Source organism: Oncorhynchus masou, chromosome 15, assembly GCF_036934945.1.
Source record: "Oncorhynchus masou masou isolate Uvic2021 chromosome 15, UVic_Omas_1.1, whole genome shotgun sequence".
NCBI lineage: Eukaryota > Metazoa > Chordata > Actinopteri > Salmoniformes > Salmonidae > Oncorhynchus > Oncorhynchus masou.
The window spans coordinates 21,561,664-21,567,896 of NC_088226.1; the positions used below are offsets into that span (position 1 = coordinate 21,561,664).

The window sequence follows — 6,233 nt, forward strand, 5'->3', positions numbered from 1 at the left end:
TGGTGATGGTACCTCACCGCTTAAACATATTGCAAATGTTCCTTACTTTTGCAAAGTCACTGAAAAATCGTGCAGGAATGCCAAATTGACTGGCCCGATGAACTCGGGATGGCTCGGCAGTGATTCTGGTACCTCTCCATCGCTCGTTTGAGTTGATTTCAGAATGTCGCTTTTGGTGATGGTACCTCACTGTTAAAACATATTGCAAATGTTCCTTACTTTTGCAAAGTCACTGAAAATTCGTGCAGGAATGCCAAATTGACTGGCCCGATGAACTCGGGATGGCTCGGCAGTGATTCTGGTACCTCTCCATCGCTCATTAGGGTTTATTTCAGAATGTCCATTTTGTAATGTTTTCTCACTCTTTCAAAGTCACTGTGCATTTGCCATATGGTTAAGTGGGCATTCACCATCACCAATTTGTCATGCCATAAAAATCATGCAGGAATGCCAAATTGACTGGCCCGATGACATAGGGATGGCTGGGCAGTGATACTGGTACCTCTCCATCGCTCGTTTGGGTTGATTTCAGAATGTCGCTTTTGGTGATGGTACCTCACCGCTTAAACATATTGCTAATGGACAAGAGTCACCTGCAAGTCACCGTCCATCAGTCAATTTGATATCATTCTGACACCAAACTGATACAAACTGACACCAAACCCACTTTTCCCAACTCATTTAGGAGCCAAGTATAACATACTTCAGAGCTGGCCCAAAATTCACAAGGCCTTCGGTACAAAACATTAAAAAACCATAAAACACATAGTTACTTTCTAGCTGCGGGGCCAGTTCGGACATTATGTGTAGTCCTATGTGAGGCGACCCCGAATCCCGAGTTTCGGCTCGATAGGTCATTTGGTGTCCGAGTAAAAGCCTAATTGGTGCTGAAAATCCACTTTTTTCCATGCCTGTCTACGGGGTCCTTGAATGAGCTATCGGACCGAGATGTTGGGTTCTGTCTCTATGGGCCGAGACGGTCACAATGCACCTAGTCTTGTGTCTCTGGGACTTTTCTAAATGTCGCCATTTTCGTAATGGTCAAAATGAATTGAAGTCATTGCAAATGTTCGACGCTGTTTCTCGGTCCGAGAACCTCCTAGAGCGCCGTAACTCACCACGCACTATCTACCTGAGGTCTAGAACAGGATTCTAAAGTTTCGGAACTCTAGGTCTGACGGTTCTTTTTTAGCTCGAACAAAGCTAACTATTGGAGGCACTGTGAGTCTCTACACACCCCAATACGTCCCTCCATCCAAGTTGTCTGTGTGATTTATTTTTCCTTTGAATTTTTATGGGAAAAATGACTGATTTACAGTTCATGGGGGTTGTCTAATCACACATATGAAGTTTTGGACAGATCTGATTTTTTTAACCCTTCCAAACAGCCCCTGAGACACCAATTATGGCACTTCCGGTTGGCACAGGAAGCTATAATTACACACATGTCTTGACTGACATAGAAACCTACGGAATCCTGAGTTTTAAGTCTTTAAGTTGAGAATTGACTGATCTACACAGGGTTGAATAATGCAGAGGCCTTTTCACCTTTCGAGTTGATGTACATCCAAATACCTTTTGGGTCAATTTAACCACTTCCGGTTGCTCCAGGAAGCTTAGAATCGACACAGGTAGACCTCATAGTGGTCTGATGGAATGTCATAGAAGACAGGTTCATACAGCATTCATAACCCATAAAGACCCCAGGTTGTATTTAGGGGAGCAGGCAATGTATTCCTATGGGGAGAGAAGTCAATGCACACTGTTTTTTTGTAAACACCTTCTTTTAACTGTGAAGGGTTAATGCCACACAGTCAAGGTTAGGCTTGCACAGATCGGGAGGACCTTAGGAACAGTCCTGTGTTTGAATTGTCCTTCTAAACCTAACGGTTCCGCCGCTGTCACCCAAAATCAAATAACATTGTGGTGCAGGCTTCATTGTGGGCCTATTTTTCTCATGGTCGCTGCGCTCAGACCGAGCGAGCTACGGTCAAGCGGGGCACCTCGTTGGACTCGGCACGGCCTTGTGATTATGTTTATACCATTGCCTGCTCTCTGTGTCTTTAAACACCGCGCTTTGTCACTCCATCCTTCCTGTGTGTGTGTGTGAGAGCTTTTCTTTGACATCTGTTGTGAGAAATGAGTGGTTTTACAGTTCAGGAGGGTTGCCTAATCACATATGAAGTTTTGAAAAGATCTGACCTTTTTAACCCTTGGATACAGCCACTATGACACCATTTAAGGCACTTCCGGTTGGCACAGGAAGCTATAAATAAACTCATATCCTCATTGGGGTATGCCTTTACAGAATCCTGAGTTTTAAGTCTTTACGTTAAGAACTGAGTTATTTACGGAGGGTTTAGTGAGTGTGTGTTATTTCAGAAAATCATAGAAAATCACAGAAATGTCGCAGAGCTCCGCAGCACATTTTAAAAATACTCGTATGAACACCCTGCAACTGGATCTGTAACCGTTGAAAAAAAACACCTATATCTGAACATCACGATCTGGTCATCGTACGATTTCTCTTAAATGACGATAGATAAATGGCCGATTTTTTTTTAATTGACACCGGAGGCTCCTTGACTTTGACGTGAAGTGAAAAAATCTTTTCTCTATTTTCATTTTGGACCTTTAATCCCAGAAATATGGCCATAACTCAAAAACCGTTGAGGCCTAGACGCCATCTTGTTCGGGGCCATCTTCCCATAATGCCAAACCTACGCTCACCAAGTTTCGGCTTCGAAATATTTTCAGTTTTCGAGATATGGCACGTCGTGATTCGGGATGTTTTGTCCAATAGCAATATGATTGCTTATGCCCCCTTGTGCGATATTCCGGCATAACGCAAAAATGGGCCAAAATTTGTTTATTTTATTAAACGAAAACCGAATGTCCGACAAAGTTCATTTGATGACTTTCCGGTAGGTCTGGCCCTGCCGTTCGGCCTGACGCCGTCCCCGAATTTTTAAAATGTTTTCGGACGTCTAGTAAGGGACCGTACAGTTCCAATAGGGACTTTCTCACTAACCATACGGTGATTGTCAAAATGTTCCCTTAAGGTATGGTAGTGGCTGCGATGTTGACACTACACTAATCAAGTCGTTCCGTCGAGTGTAATAGTTTCTACAGTGCTGCTATTCGGGGGCTAGCTGGCTAGCTAGCAGGTTGATTGCGTTATGTTACCTTAAAAGAACGACAATAGCTGGCTAGCTAACCTAGAAAATCGCTCTAGGCTACACAATTGTCTTAGATACAAAGACGGCTATGTAGCTAGCTAGCTACGATCAAACAAATCAAACCGTTGTACTGTAATAGTTACTACAGTGCTGCTATTCGGGGGCTAGCTGGCTAGCTACGTTAAAAGAACGACAATAGCTGGCCAGCTAACCTAGAAAATCGCTCTAGACTACACAATTGTCTTAGATACAAAGACGGCTATGTAGCTGGCTAGCTACGATCAAACAAATCAAACCGTTGTACTGTAATGAAGTGAAATGAAAATGTGATACTACCTGTGGAGCGACGCGGAATGTTGACCGGGTAGTTGAAGTTCAATTCGGTAGAGGTTGGCTAGCTGTTGGCTAGCTAGCTAGCAGCATCTCCTGCGTTAAGGACGACAAATAGCTGGCTAGCTAACCTCGGTAAATTAAGATAATCACTCTAAGTCTACACACTCTAAACTACACAATTATCTTGGATATGAAGACAGCGAAGACAACTATGTAGCTAGCTGACACTACGCTAATCGAGTCGTTCAGTTGAGTGTAATAGTTTCTACAGTGCTGGTGGACAGTGGATGTTAGCTAGCTGCTTAGCTAGCTGCTGGGCAGATACGTTAGACGACGAAATACGTCATAATTATGCAATTATCTTTGATACAAAGACGGCTATGTAGCTAGCTAAGAAGAAATTGCTAAGATTAGACAAATCAAACCGTTGTACTATAACGAAATGTAATGAAAAGTTATACTACCTGCGGACCGAAGTGTAGATGCGACCGCTCGCTCCAACCGGAACCGGAAAAAAAACTTTCATTCCAACAGCTGCAATGGCCGAGTTCTTTAGACGTTGGACCTGAATTTCAATGGGGTCTCCCCACCCATATTCTTAACTTGCTTGAAGCATATAGCCCACTTATGCTTTCTCCTCATCAATTTCCTTAGTTTCCTACTGATGTGATGGCTAAGTGGTTTAAGCATTGTAATTGAAGTCTTATGTATTTTCCCTGTACAGTTTTCAACTCTGCTTACTGGGTGATGATAAAGTAGACCTTTAATAATTGGTTTTATCTCCTTTGAATTTAAATTGTCCTTACTTTATGTGCTCGTCCAACGATTGAAGTGCTTAGAAAATTGCCTTTTTTAAACTTTGCTTGAAACAAAATTCAACAAGGCAGTTGAATTTGGATACTTTTGTCCTTGTGTGAGGTACCTCAGAAAGCTGTGATTGCAGAATGGTTAAATTGTTGGACTCAAAATCCATTGGGGTTGCCCAGTGGAGGTTTGAACCCTGCCAGCAGCGCTCTGACAATCCAGTCTTTATTTGTAACATGTCATTGGGGACTTGATATGGATAATGCTTGGACATGTCCTTTGATTCAAGTGCTCAGAATTGATCTTTCATGACAAACTTTTCAAGTAGGCTCTTCAATAGCAATAATCTGGTCACTTTAGAGGTAAAATGGACAGAACGAGATAGTGGACTGGTTAAGGGTCTGTAGATAGCAGGAGAAGCTGTGATGGCCGAGAGGTTAAGGCGTTGGACTTGAAATCCTTTGGGGTCTCCCCGCGCAGGTTGGAACTCTGCTCACAGCGCTTTGACAAACTAGTCTTTATTTGCAACATGTCATTGGAGACTTGATATGGATAAAGTGTGCTTAATGCATGGACTTGTCCTTTGATTCAGGTGCTCAGAGTATATCTGCATTGGCAAACAGTTCAAAAAGTCTCTTCAGTACATATACTGTTGTTTGTATTAGATTTATTATGGAAATTCTGAGAGCCATGTGGGTATGTCCTCAGACTTGAAACCCCATTGGGTCTCTCTTCTCCTATTTAAATCTTATTCTCAGTGAATAGTCCACTTGTACTTTCTCTGCACATAGTTTTTTGACTTGCGCATTAAATTTCCAACCTTCACAGCTTTGGAAAGGACCGAGGTTACTTGGCGCAATAAGATCAAAATGTTGTGTCATCAAGTTTACCATTTTTCACCAATGATGTCTGTTTCCAAATCCCAATCCCTTTACTTTCATTCCAACAGCTGCAATGGCCGAGTTCTTTAGACGTTGGACCTGAATTTCAATGGGGTCTCCCCACCCATATTCTTAACTTGCTTGAAGCATATAGCCCACTTATGCTTTCTCCTCATCAATTTCCTTAGTTTCCTACTGATGTGATGGCTAAGTGGTTTAAGCATTGTAATTGAAGTCCTATGTATTTTCCCTGTACAGTTTTCAACTCTGCTTACTGGGTGATGATAAAGTAGACCTTTAATAATTGTGTTGTGAACTTGAGTGAAGACCCAAACGCGGTTTTAACAGAAAACAGAGTTCTTTAATAAAAAACAGGAATGGCATAAATCCTCTTCCAACGTAGTCAATGGAACAAAAGAACGTAGTATAATGCAGGTTGCACCTGCCATGCAGACTCCGACAGGACAGGACAAGGTGGAAGCAAACGAGACGACAGCTTGCTTCTGGCATCAAAAAACACAAACAAGAATCAGACACTGAAAGTAGCAGGAACAGAGAAAGAAATAGAGACCTAATCAGAGGGGGAAGAGAGAACAGGTGGGGAAAGAGAGAATGAGCTAGTTAGGGGAAATGTAGAACAGCTGAGGGATGAGAGACAGAGAAGGTAACCTAAAAAGACCAGCAGAGAGAGAGAATGAAGAGAAAGGACAGGAACAGACATAACAAGACATGACAGTACCCCCACTCACCGAGCGCCTCCTGGCGCACTCGAGGAGGAAACCTGGCGGCAACGGAGGAAATCATCGATCAGCGAACGGTCCAGCACGTCCCGAGAGGGAACCCAACTCCTCTCCTCAGGACCGTACCCCTCCCAATCCACTAGGTACTGATGACCACGGCCCCGAGGGCGCATGTCCAAAATCTTACGAACCCTGTAGATGGGTGCGCCCTCGACAAGGATGGGGGGGGAGGGACGAGCGGGGCGCGAAGAACGGGCTTAACACAGGAGACATGGAAGACCGGGTGAACGCGACGA

The 6,233-nt window shown here is 43.4% G+C and overlaps 1 non-coding gene across 1 annotated transcript; it reads left to right on the top strand.

The window, feature by feature from the left end:
* The first annotated feature begins 4,735 nt into the window (after nt 1-4,735).
* trnas-uga (transfer RNA serine (anticodon UGA)) lies at nt 4,736-4,817 on the top strand. The gene has a single exon. It is a non-coding gene; the product is annotated as a tRNA-Ser (tRNA).
* Nucleotides 4,818-6,233: the final 1,416 nt, after the last annotated feature.